Below are 14,393 nucleotides of genomic sequence, written 5' to 3' on the forward strand. Positions count from 1 at the left end.
TTTGAAAGATAACGAAGGGTAGAATATTGGTGAATTAGAGGCAGGGAGATTGGCTAGGAGGCTATTACAGAAGTCTAGGCAAACGTGGGTGAAATGTAATGACAGTAAACATGGAAGGGGAGAGGATCAACAACAGATCCTTAGGAATCTGAACGGACCAGGCCTGGCAGTGATGGGAGGTGGCGGATGGCTGTAGAGATGAAGGAGGCTAAATAAGGCTGAGGTCTCCTGCTCAGGCACTTGGTTGAAGTAATTTGATATAGTAGAGCTCTCTGTGTGGGTGAGCTTTGTGCTGTTTAAGCAAAAGATCAGTGTTAATATTAAAATTTGACGTATCTATCAACCTGCTATGGGGGTCTCAAAAAGGTAGGATGTTGTGGAGGAGAGAAGAGATCAGATTACGGTTCAGAATAGTTAAGTATAAAACTAGATGCCGGTGGCATGAAAGACAGTCCAGGGCCTTCTTGTGGGAAGGCCAGCTGAAAATAGCTCTCCGGGCTGGACTGGCTGAACTGGCTGGCAAGGTGTGGGTGACATTCCTGTGAGCAGTGTGGATCCCCAGATGACCCTGGCCTATAGTTAGGTCTCACAATCAGTAGCAGCAACAGCAGCTGACAGGTTTTCTTCTCTGTCAAGTATATTTTCTTCTCTGTCAAGAAAAAGTGCTCATAAGCAATACATTTCCCAAGTAGCTATTCTTTCTGGTTTGACTAAGGGCTCCTATGGTGGAAAATATGCCCATGGTTTCCGTAAAACCATTCTAAAAAATTCATCACTTTTTTCTTGAGTCAAAATATCTTGAACCTCTCGGGTAACTTAGGAGAATTCAGTGTAAGTTCTACCCCTGGAAAATAGGAAGAAGGAATGCCTGCTTGTATGTTTTAGTTCAGTACCGAATATCCCTCCAACTCTCCCTACCGCTTCCCCACATGTTTCAATAAAAGTAAATTAGAATATAAGGATTCAAAGGCAGGGAAGGAATCCAACCTTAACAGAGTAGAAATCCATGTCCCCTTCTGGGATCTGAAGTTGGAATACAACAATCTAACTTTGAGACGCTCAGATGAAAAATTCTGGCAATCCCTTAAAGTTCACGTCAAAACATCTGGTGGTAAGTTTGTTTTAGCGTATGGTAACTGGGGATAATATTGTGAGACTGCAATAATGTTTTTTGTTTGTAAATTGAGCTTTAGCTTCTGTACTTCATCTAGGAAACGCTAGAGGGAGTACGTCAGATAGAGGAAAAAACGCTACCATGAGAATGCAGGGAATGAAGAGGAGAGATGGCTGGGGAGGAAGGCATTTCTCCATTTCGCCGAGGCTCAGAATTTTACTTAGGTAGACACTAATCTTTATACTATCACCAAGTGACTTGAAGCCCTGTACCCCAAAACTTTAACTGTGATCTGCTGAGCCTGTTCAGAATCCAAAACAGTAAATAACAGCCATTACTCTCTGACCAGAATCTATATTCTGTCCATTTTAGGAATCTTGAAAGCCAATACGACATAGCTCTATCTGTGAGGCTTTAACTTTAGAGGACATGTTATTTGGATGAATAACGTTTCACAGATATTGGATTTTTTTTTTTTTTACAGCACTGATACTTCCAAGAGCTCAAAGTGAATAGTAATGATACAAAACTGAATAGTAATGACACCAGGCATTTTCAGACACTTGTAGGAATAAAATGTGCTCTTCATAGACATCCTAGATTGAAGGATTTCCCCTTCATTTTCTCCATAGTTCTCATGAATTAGCTCTACATTTAAACATCATTTTACAATCCAGAAACACTGAAGTTAACTGGCCCAATGTAAAGTGCGTGTCAATGAGAACTGTTATTTTTCTTGTTTAAATTTCCAGTTCCTTAGTTCCTTTGTGCCTCTTGCAAATGCTAAAAGAGCTAGTGAGGGTTAGAGTCAAATCACCTATTTTTTAAAAAATGTTAACAGTTAATCACTCTAATCAGAAACAAATATCTTAAAAAGCTTAAAGAGACTAATCAACTGTTAAAGTATTTTAATAAGTGATGAACTAATAATTCTGTGAAATATTATCCTTAAACTATAGCAGATTTTTGAAGCACAACTGTTAAAAACATGTGTGAATTCCAATATAAGAAACATCACAATAAAGCATGCTAAGTTAATAAGGATCTGCCCTTTTACAAACCATGGGGTCAGCCTCACCTGGACGTTAAGATGAAGAGAATAGAAATAACATTATGAATTTCTATGGCAGCGTCTGCTCGAAACCATCAGTTACACTGACAAGGAAAACTTAGCTCCGAAATTTGGGTTTGCTTTTGTTAGTCATGCATTATCCTACTTACCTCTCAGGGCAGACCTTTAATCTCAGAAAGTGCTGAGATGCGTTACTGCACCCGTTATCAAAAGTCTTTGGCAGAAATACCACTTATCCTTGTTGTGGTAATGAACAGATTTATAACATTCTGGTGTCACTATTCCTGAAAAAGCACATTCATTTGAATGTTTCTTCCACAAACATAGTGAACTAGTTCATGAAGGCACATGGGTGTAGAACACTATCGAGAGATATTGCTGGTGAATGACAGAACGTCTGGTTGATTTACACGAAACCCCAAGTGCTTGTATGAGAATAGGTTAGGTTTAGATTGACGAGCAAATGTGTAACCAGACTTCTGGCTGACAAATGGCAGAGCTATGCCACTGTGTTAGCTTCTCTGGAGAGAGACCAAAAGTAAGGCGGGAGGATCAAGTTCATTCTATAAAGGACATTCAAACCTCATGGATGGCAGGGTGGTGGGGTATTAAGCACATATAGATTTTAATACCCCAAATAGTACTGGGCAAATTTAGAGTTGAGCTGGCATTCAAGCCGATGACCAAACTCCTATCAAATTTCCCTGTATTGACTCAGAGACATAGAGAACAGACTTGTGGTTGCCAAGGGGGAGGGGGATTGGGGAGGGTTGGATTGGGAGTTTGGGGTTAGCAGATGCAAACTATTACATATAGAATGGATAAACAACAAGGTCCTACTGTACAGCACAGGGAACTACATTCAACATTCTGTAATAAACCATAATAGAAAAGGATATGAAAAAGAATATATGTATATACATATATATATGGCTGAATCACTTTGCTGCACACCAGAAGATACCACAACACTGTAAATCAACTATACTTCAATAAAAAATAAATTTAAAAAAATTTTCCCTGTATTGTGTGTGTTTATATTTATATCCCCTCAGAAGGATCCTGGTGTTTTCAAGATGAGTCTAATTTATTGGCAACCTTGGTTTAAAGTCCCTAGCCTCTAAAAATGGCTGGTTTAGGTAAACTAGAAAATGAAAATAAAAACTGATGAGGTTAGTATCAAAAATGGTGACAAGCACTACATGGTCTAGATTGGATTTGATTTATTCCTGCTGGGCACAAAGGGGGACAAGAGGCATCCATAAAGCTTTTGTGAAGAAGGATGAACTGTTTAGACTACATTCTTCCTCTGTGGCTGAGCTGACTGTTCAGGGCTTTGGGTCTGCCTTCAAGGACAGAGGTAGGATAGTAATGACAGATACTGTTCATTGAGTCCCCGTGGTGGTCCAAACCCCCTGTTCAGCGCTTGAGGTGCATTATCTCACTTAATTCTTCCCACCACACTGTGGGGTTGGGTTTATGATCTTGCTTTATAGATGAGCCTGACGTTCAGAGAGATGACTTGCCCAAGGTCACGCACTAGTCAGGGACAGAGTTAAGACTTAAACTCCAGTCTGACTCCAAAGCACTTGCCGTGGTGCTACACTGCTTCTTGACCGTCTGATGAACAGTACTGGTGGCCATTTGGCAGATTGCAAGCCCCGTGGTATTTGAGTAGTGTAGAAGCCAGAGCAGCAGAGAGCCAGGAGACTTGGGTTTGAATCCTGACTCTACCATTTACTGGCTGTGTGATCTCCTAAAAATTTCTAACCTCTTCCAACTGTCTCCTCATCTATGTGTGTCTTGTGTGTGGTGGAGTATTAGTACTGTTCATTTCTAACCTTCTGTGATCCCATGAGCCTTCAAGGGGCTTTTCCTTTCCGTAATTGAGGTGCAAGTTTGTTCTTTTGCTCTTTAGGTGAACTCAGCAGTGAGGAAACACTTCTATTTGAAATTCAAGGACTGAGTTAATTTCTGACCTAGAGATATTATCCCTTCTCTGCAAAACTCATTTCCTCTGTAGACTGCCCCAACACAGGCTAGCTTCCATTTCCCGGGTGGACAACTCCATTGAATGCTGAGCATGGCGCTGTGTTCCCAAAGGAACCATAGAGAGGCCCATAGGACGTGCTAGAAATACAAAATGGTATTTTATAATGTTATTTCAAAAGAAAGCCACTAAAGGTGGCTCTCATCTGAAGGCAATAAATGTTACTTCCAGTGGCTCGGAGAACCGAATAATCATGTAGTTGCCTGTTTTGGATGCTTTGGTTCTATTTCTGTAAATTAATGAGGTTTTACTTATTGCATTCCCTCCTTGTGCATAACTCACTATGATACTGCTGATGAGCTTTCTCTGAAAACTGCTGTCTACACTTAAAGTGTCCCCCGTTCCACCCCCCCCATGCCCCCCCACCCCCCGCTTGTTAGGCTTGCACCCATTTTCCTCTTGAGGGAAACATATACATTGGCTCCCCTGCCATGAGCGGTCACCACCCGCTGCACACTGCTTGGCATTCTTTAGGATCAAGTGACATGGGCCCAGCTGTATGTGGGGAGCAATGTTGGAAAATTCCTTTGATGTTGCGCCTTGTGACACTCAATGACTGAATCCAAGCTTTTGCTATTTGACCAAATGCCAATGTGCTAGTTCCTGAATAGCTATGATCTTACAGATAGCTGGATGGAAAAATAAGAACAAACCACCAGAAAAAAATATTTCAAAACTATTTTGCAGGGCTAATTAAGGTAAAACTTTGATTAATTGGAAAGTTAGTTGAGCCGAGTGTTCTAGTTAATTAGGAGCTAAGGTATAATACTTAAAAAAAATTCATTTACTATGTACAGAGTGTCATCTATGTATAAGGTATTACGAATGCAAAGAGGGGCAAAAGTTCATACAGTGCTTTTTTTTTTTTTTTTTTTTTTTTTTTTTTTGCGGTACGCGGGTCTCTCACTGCTGTGGCCTCTCCTGTTGCGGAACACAGGCTCCGGACGCGCAGGCTCAGCGGCCATGGCTCATGGGCCCAGCCGCTCCGCGGCATGTGGGATCTTCCCGGACCGGGGCGCGAACCCGTGTCCCCTGCATCAGCAGGCGGACACTCGACCACTGTGCCACCAGGGAAGCCTCCATATAGTGCTTTTATCCAAAGCATCTTCTGGTTTTCTTCTACCCATTATTGTTGGAAATTTTGTCCTATTTCCTTCCAGTCCTTTTTAATGCTTATGTTTTCTTGGTACAAATGATTCTGCATGTGATCATTTAAGTATCATCTAAGCATGTAATGATGTACTTAAACATTTCCTTATTTACTTAAAATCTAGGTTGCTTCCACTTATTTCCCATGATAAAAAGAAAATGCTATGAAGAAAAGCTTTACACACAAAGATTTCCCCTTATTTATTTATTTTTTGTATTTCCAATGACAAATCCTCATACGTGGAATTATTGGATCAAAGAAGACAATTTTATCTGCTTAGTGTTATCGGTATGCATTGCGACTACTTTCCAAAGGAGTTATACCAGTCTATGCTTGCTCTACCATTGTTTGACCATAAGTCAGTCTTTTCTTACTGTCTCCATAATTATTGGGCTTTTGTTTATTAGTTTACATATTTTGTCTTTATATCAGGCAAAATACTTTTGAATAAAAAACAAACTTAACACCCATTATTTATTTAATTCATACAATAACCTTGTAAATTCAACAGTCTACAGATGAATAGGTGCTGGGAAAGATTAAGTGACTTGCCCAAGTCGGTACAATATTAACAGAGCTGGAATTTGATCTTGCCTATTTTGAGTCCAGACCTGTTGTGTGCTTCATTCTACCACAGCTGCCCCTTAAATAACCAGATGGGTCTGGGCTAATGAGGCCTCCAAGAGTAGCTTGGAGGGGCTCCGTGGTTGGTATGTACAATGATGGAACTGATTAGCGGGATTGTCCAGATGGCTTTGTTCCCTTAAAAAACCAAACATTACCTAGAACAGAGTGAATTTTTGATTAATTTCCACGTGCTGGTTTGCCCTCCCACATGCACATTAAAGCAATTAAACAAGAAGAATGTTTTTCAATAGTGCCCAAGTGTTGGAGTATTTTAACTAAACTCAGAGATACATGAGTAACACCAGTGGAAGTTGTTCATGCATATCTGAGGCAGAATGCGGCCTTTTGATGTGAGCCTATTAAACACAAGGAAATTCATAGTTAAAATTCCACTCTTAGCTCTCCAGCCAAGATAGGAATGGCCCTGGCCACAAAACATGAAGGACAAGTTTGCCACAAGGCCCAGTAATCTGTTGGCATTATAGAACAGGGCAGGCAAACCACAGTAAATCAAGGTCTCAGCTTCATTCTTCAAAAAGTCGACTGGATGAAAATATGTGCTTCATTCTTCAAGGTGGGAAGTCTGGTTTTGTTGGAGCATGGTGTGTGGAGAAAATGAAAGACACCTCCCGGTAAGAGGGAGTTTGGAGGCCCCAGGTATCCATTTGGAAGGTCATCTTGGAAAATAATTTGGGACCATGTGGCCTTCTTATTCTTTGTAGGAGTGAAGAGAAGGAAAATCCAGTTTGGAGGGTACAGTCATGTAACATGGCAGCATCTGCCAGCTTTGGCGCCACTGAGTGTGGCTCGGGACAGAGTGTTTGTGCTTCCATTCAGCTGGAGGCTCTTGGGGTTTAGAAGGTCCCCTGTGAGCTGAGCAATAGGCTGAATAGTAGAGTTTAGCCAAACTCAGGGATGAGCTCACCTCACTTAGATTACAAAATCCCATTAATCTCTACTCAGACCACCACTGAATGGACTTAAAAAACAAAACTACAACAAATCACCAGTATCTAAGACACAAAGCTACAACTCTGAATGTGGGGAGCAGAAATAATGTCTTGTTAACATCACCTGGGATAACTGTAAAGACGAATGGCTTCTTCAAGCATTCAGATAATCTCCTCTAGAGGCTTCTACAGGGAGATGAAACTGCTTTGGTGCATCCGTCAGTGCTGAGAAGCCGATTTAAATTCACCCTGCCTTTAAGGAGAAAAGCTGGAAACAGCAGGATGCATTTGTAGGAATGCAGAGAAATGAACAGCTCTCTGGGTCCCTTGTTCTGTAACCACATTTCAATTTTAATCACTGAGGCATCCTGTAAAAACAGTAACAAAAAACAGCTGGGAAGTGGCATTGATTTCAAAATCACATAATGACATCTCCACTCCATCAATGTATTTTCATAGCCTTTTTCCTGAAAGGCCAGGCAATAAATATACACAGGGTCCAGAGCTCTGCCTGGAGCTGGGTTCTTGTTTTGCTGGTAGTATTTGAGAGAAGGCATGCTGAGTTGAGGGCCAGGGGCATTCTCCCGTAGTCTAGTCTAAACGGCTATTTTCTCTGGCGCGACTAGGATGTTTTCTGTCACCTCCAAACACTGCAACTGTGATAGCGTTATTTCCAAGCCTCTGTGACAGTCAGGAATGCAGGAAGATGGACTGCTCCCGCCCGGGCCTGGCCAGGGGGTGGAACTGGGGAGGCGTTACCCTCATTTTGCTCCCTGTTGTTTTTGGAAGGCTTTCCTCCGGGTTTTTACTACTGGGTGGTCCCTTGGGCCTCCCACTACATTCCAGATATTTCCAAACTCTCTGAGAGGTGGCAGTTCTACCCCAGGAGCCGACTCCCCTGCCTCGGGCGGGAGGCTGGGTGGCGCTGGCTGTCCCTCGGGCACAGCATTCCTTTGTGCTTTCCCCCTTCGCTGGCTTTGAAGTCAGTTTGAACAAGATAGACCTGTGAACCTGAAGTTCTAAGATTCCAGATACAGTGGATTTTTAGTTTGCAGCCCCTTATGCTTGAATGCTCAGTGGTCTCCAACTTTTTGGATGACTCACCAGAATCAGTAAAAGATGTTAAGCAGATACTCCCAATACTGTTATTTGTTTATAGATACACATGTACTATTGAACTAATACATTATTAATGAAAAACAAAAAGAGAATGCTTTTTAAGGTGAGACAGTATTAAGTTCTTTGTTTTCTGGATGGCAAAAAAAGCCCTTTTTGCTTTCATTAGCTATGAACATTGTATGCTCATTTTATATTTATATGCTTCACTCGAAAAGCTGGCATTACCACTTTGTGATTTGATTCAAAAGTCTGATTCTAAGCACGGTTTATTTTGGTACCTGATTAGTGACTACTGTGTCTAAAAGCAATGCTACAGGATATGCAAGAAGCACATTGTTGTCTGTAATGACTCCATCTTGACATGTTTTTGGCCACATCCACTAACTAGGCAAAGATTCTGATGAAAGTTTATTAATAAATTTCCATCTTTTTTGGCATCAATCAATTGCTCTTATAACCGAATGAAAAAGTGCTTCCAATTGGCCAAACCCAGAGAAAGTCAGAAGGCAAGGAAGCCTCACTGAGGCACCATTTTTGCAGATAGCAGATAGCTAGAGATATGCTCAAAGCTCTCTGAAATTATACATTTGAAAGGTTTTTAAATAATTTCTTTAACTCCTACTTCCAAGTTTTTAAAATGTGTATTTATTGGAATTTTTAACAGAGAAAACATTGTTTTCAGAAACGATTTACACAATGGTGGAAACAATTCTAAATATCCATTTCCAGAGTGTTCTCTCCATAGCATGAATTTCTTTTTCAGAACAGTCACTTTCTCACTCCCTGGTACAACGATGTCAGCATTTCCTGGGCTAGACCGATTTGGCGTCTTTATTTACGAAGAGCTCACCACTGAGTTGCATATTCTAATAGCTTCTTGTCACCGTTGGAAATTTCAGAAAATGTTTTTCACATGGTAAGATGGCAGAAGGGTTCATCTCACCTGATGAACCGTTCTGGTCTGGGTCTGCTGGGTAGGATTACATTTTAGGAACAACCCAGACAAATTGCTGGAAACAGGTGGATGAGTCTAAGCTCCGGCAAGTAACCGCTGATGCACACAAATGGGTAATTGAAGAGGGTTTAATAAAGACGGTATATTATATTATATTTATTATATCATATCATAATAAAAGCAAAGGGAAACCAGCCACTATAAAGCAGCAACAGCAGGGAGCCCTTTCTTCCTTCCCCTAAGCCTGGAGTCTGGGGAGGGAGCAGTGACACAAGCCAGGGAGAGAACTGTGGCTCTAGGACAGGGAGCATGGTCTGCGCCTGTGATTTTGGTAGAAGGCCCTAACAAAGTACCATGATTGGGCAGCTTAAACAACGGAAATTTATTTTCTCACAATTCTAGAGGCTGGAAGTCCAAGATCAAGGTGTTGGCAGTGTTGGCTTCTTCTGAGGTGTCTCTTCTTGGTTTATAAATGGCTGTCTTCTCCCTGTGTCTTCACATGGTCTTCCTTTTGTGCATGTATCTGTGTCCAAATCTCTTCTTATAGAGACATCAGTCATATTTGATTAGGGCCCATCCTAATGACCTCATTTTAACTTAATTCCCTCTCTAAAGGCCCTATTTCTAAATACAGTTACATGCTGAGGTCCTGGGGATCAGGCCTTCACATATAGATTTAGGGGAGACACGTTTCAACCCGTGATGGGGACACTGCCAATTTGCGGGCCACAGGGAGGAAGCCTGGGCAATAAACCTTGATTAATCATCTCTCCAGCCCACTGGTTGCAGGTACCTCACACTGGCCAACCCCAGATGGAAGCCAGAGGCAAGGGAGCCAGCTTGATGCCATCCTGAAGGTCAGTCTCCTGAGACACAGAGAGTTAAAAAGGGTAATCTGGAGGAGCAAACAGAGAACACCCGGCTGGCAGTGCTGAATTTAGAAAACAGAGATTTCGTTGACCTATAGTGTTATAAATAATTTAACATAGAAAGAAGGAAAGAAGCCAGGATAAACCAGGATGTTTGGCCTTGTGGATTGCAAAAGAGATGCTAGTCTCACAGAAATGCTGTTATGAGGCTTGGGTTTGTGGAAACAGTTTGAAAATCTTACACAGCACTAGTCCTTGCAAAAATTAGAAAAAGACATCCCTGTGGGCAGACAAATTGGAGAAAGGAGGCTTCAGCTGGACTGAGCGGTCCTTTTATGAGCTCACCATTCACCGTCCTCAGCGAAGCACCCCCTGCAGGACACTGGGGAGCCACCCTTATCACGGACTCAGGTTCGGAGTCGACAAGCCATCAGCCCTTTTTTCCAGCCCCTCATCATGAAGAAACGGAAGGATAGATTTTGATGTCGTGTCTGCTATACCCTGCGAACTGGTTTCCCTCTAGTTCACATGGGAAGAATCATTAAGCTACAGAAGAATTTATCACTGCCTCTTTTATTAAATCAATCAATCCCCCTTTGCTGGCATTTTCTGGCTGACTTGAACTTAAATAACAATTTGGTGGATCTTCCACCTAAAGGGAGCCATTAATGTCATTTAGATAATCGTTACTTGTTAGCACTCTGGTAACCCCATTTTAAGAGTTTGGGATTACTGACAAACATGAGATTTGCATATAAGCATCGGATTTTATTTATCCATCAGCCAGAATGCGGCTTACGGCGAGAAAGCCGTGCTCTACACAACTCCGCGGGCGCCATTCGCATAGTCGTTGTAGATTTGTATGGTCATTTTGACCATTTTCTGGCAGGTGCAGTACGGGGTTCTAGGAACAGTGTACCTCCTGTGTCCCCAGTTGTTACAAAGCTGCTGGTTGGGTAAGTGACCAACTTAGGTTAGGCCGCTGTGTGTGAGGAACTCTGCTGGGTACTGGAGTGGTCTGGGGAAAGGGAAGGACCCAGTGAAGACTAAGACATGGTCCCAACTTCTCCATACAGTGAAGAGGAGGATACCTGGGTACCCCTCAGCCTCAGCTTCAGAATAATGCCCGGAGGAACAACCTCCAGCTGCCCCACCCTCTCAGTGATGGCTGAGTGCTATCGGTGATTGAGAAGTGAAAGGTCTGGAAAGAGAACATTCCACACCCCACTCAGGTGGTGGCAACATGAGGCTGCTGTTGGGCTGGAAGGGCTGAGACTGGGAGAGACCCATGAGAGCCACTGCTGGGCCAGGTGTGGAGAAGCATTCCTGAGGCTGAGGGGTGGGATCCAGTGGGAAGTAGGGTGGAGGGTGAGGGGGGCTGGCCCAGGAGCAACCTGGTCTGATCCACAGCTGCTTTGGGTGTCCGTGGACACCGCGGAAACAACATCCACAGCACCAGAGCACCGTGACAAGGAATGGCATCCTTGCTTAGTCAAGCCCCGTTCCTTCTTTTCAAGAGAAAGGAGGGGAGCTCTTTTTCAGCGTTGACAGCGGGAGGCCAACACAACCCTACGTGGGACTGTACACTGGTTACACCTTGACCCTGTACCTTCCCCTTCCCGTGAGGGCTAGACCCCTCCGCTGTGGATCCTCATCCTCCATGCTGATCTTTGTCAATACTCACCTCTCACCCACTGGACCCTTACTACTAGTTTTTGTTTTTGTTTTTGTTTTGTTTTGTTTTAAATCTCAAGTAGAGGTATTCTTTGCACGAAAGACAGTTATTTCATCTAATCTTAGGGTCTGTGATGACCGTTTTGAAAACATTTTGGCATTATCCTGTAAAGCTGAAGCTAGGCATACCCCATGATCCAGCAACTCCGCTCCTGGGCATATACCCTGCAGAAATACAGGCACAGATGCACCGAGCATTTTCATCATAGCGCGTTCAGAATAGTCAAGAGCTCCCACGTCTATCAAAAATAAAATAGACAGGGCTTCCCTGGTGGCGCAGTGGTTGAGAGTCCGCCTGCCGATGCAGGGGACACGGGTTCGTGCCCCGATCCCGGAAGATCCCACATGCCGCGGAGCGGCTGGGTCCGCGAGCCATGGCCGCGGAGCCTGTGTGTCCGGAGCCTGTGCTCCGCAACGGGAGAGGCCACAGCAGTGAGAGGCCCGCGTACAGCAAAAAAAAAAAAATAAAATAAAAAAAATAAAATAAAATAGACACACTTTGGTATATTTATACAGTGAAATACTATGCAATGATAAAAATAAATTACAGCTAAGCAAAAATGCACGATTAAATCTGCAAGATATAATATTGAGCAAAAGATGCCAGACACAATGAAATATTGAAAGCACGATTCCACTTATATAAAGTTCAAATATGGACAAAACTAAACTCTAGGTTTTAGGGAAGCATATTTAGGTGATACAATCATAAAGAAAAGCAAGGAGGTGAACAACATAAAGTCTGTGGAGTGTTACCTACTGAGCTGAAGGAGGGGCTGATGACTATCAAGAGGCACAGCTGTCGGGGCATCTAGGGAGGGGGCCGTGTTCTATTTCTCAACTCGGGTGGAGGTACAGGTACTCATTTTGCTACAAGACTTTGAGCTGTACATCTATGGTTTGTGCACTTTTCTAAGCTTATTTCACAACTGAAAAAAAGTTCAAACGAAAGCGGTTATTTATTGCCTAATTATTCTCAAGGAGTTTAAGTACTGAGTTGACTCTTAAAGGATAAATAGGAGTTATCCAGGTGGAGGAGACCATCTAGGAGCGAGACAAGAAGGGAGAAAGGAGGACTTCCCTGGTGGCGCTAGTAGTTGAGAGTCCACCTGCCGATGCAGGAGACCCGGGTTCGTATCCTGACCCGGGAAGATCCCTCATGCCGCGGAGCGGCAGGTCCCGTGAGCCGTGGCCGCTGAGCCTGCGCGTGCGGAGCCTGTGCTCCGTAACGGGAGAGGCCACAACAGTGAAAGGCCCGCGTACCGCAAAACAAACCAAGAAGGGGCAAAGGTGCAGATTACAGAACACTTCTGAGATTTATTTTTATTTATTTTATTTTTTTGTGGTACGCGGGCCTCTCACTGTTGTGGCCTCTCCCGCTGCGGAGCACAGGCTCCGGACGCGCAGGCTCAGCAGCCATGGCTCACGAGCCCAGCCGCTCCGCGTCATGAGGGATCTTCCCGGACCGGGGCACGAACCCGCGTCTCCTGCATCGGCAGGCGGACTCTCAACCACTGCGCCACCAGGGAAGCCCCGTTTCTGAGATTTTTAAAGTTCAATGTGGGATGTGGCTGGAAGTGAGGTCCCAAAGCCAGTGGAAATGAGGTCCTGGGGGAGCCAGGCATTTTAGACTTGGGCTGTGGGAGAACTTCAAGCAGGGGAATGAAATTTCAAGAAGAGGAGGCCTGTCAACAGTGACAAATGCAGCCAAGAGTTAATTCAGATCAGGATTGAGAGTTCTCTGTCTTGGGAATCGGAGGTCCCTGTCCAGCCGGGATGGGAATGGTGCAGTGGAGAGCCGGCAGCAGAGCCCAGGTTGCAGTAGGATGAGGTGGGACTGGAGGCAGGGAAGTGGAGACATCACCCTGGCTGCTGCTGCAGGGAGGCCCAGTTGGAGCAAAAGAGACATGAGACGGTTTAGATTGGTGAATTCACTCTTTCTCCATGACCACAAAAGGCTGTAGCTCTTTCTATTCTCAAAAACTCAAAGGCATTTATTTCAGAGACTTCAGAATTAACTCATGGGTAACGAGATGGTTCAACTTGGTAAGAAAGTAACCCCGCGCTTTGTGACGCTGGACTAGATTCGCTTGCGAGGCGCTGGAAAAACATCTGGGGAAATCAGGGGGCTGCTGCATTGGAGTTTCTGCAAAATGTTGGATTTGGGGCCTCAGAGATGGCAAGTCAGTGCAGGCATCTTAGAAACTTCTCTGTTTCTTTAATTTAACACACACCAAATTTGGTGGCTGAGAGCTTGTGAGAGACCAGTGTGTTTATCAGGCCCTTGGGGGACAGCTTTGCGAGGGTGATGTCAATCAACGGAGTTCCTTTTATCTTCTTTTTCTCTTCCACTCAAACTGTCTAATACTCATTTTCCTACCTAAGTCCCTTTCTAAGTTGCTCTTTCCTTCTTCCTTTCTTTCTCTTCATTCTGCCATCCTTCCATGTCTCTTTTTATGTCTCCTTTTTGGGTTTTCCACTTCCACACCATTCCTGTTCTTCAACTTTCTGTTTCAAAACTTTGACCGCATTCCATCTGACAGTGGGAGGAAAGCAGACTTCATGGGGCAAATTTACGGCATCACAAAAGGCCCCCTTCCTCTGGAGAGCACTCACCCTCTTATGGCAGAATGACCCCTGTCCCCTGACATACAGTTCCATCTCCCTCTGGGCAGGGTAGGAGGAGAACTAACCTCCTCTCCATCCCAGACTCCCACGCAGAGTGAGGTGTGAGAGCCTGAGCAGGAGAGTAA

Source organism: Mesoplodon mirus (assembly GCF_964341445.2).
Source record: "Mesoplodon mirus genome assembly, chromosome: 8".
Classification (NCBI taxonomy): domain Eukaryota; kingdom Metazoa; phylum Chordata; class Mammalia; order Artiodactyla; family Ziphiidae; genus Mesoplodon; species Mesoplodon mirus.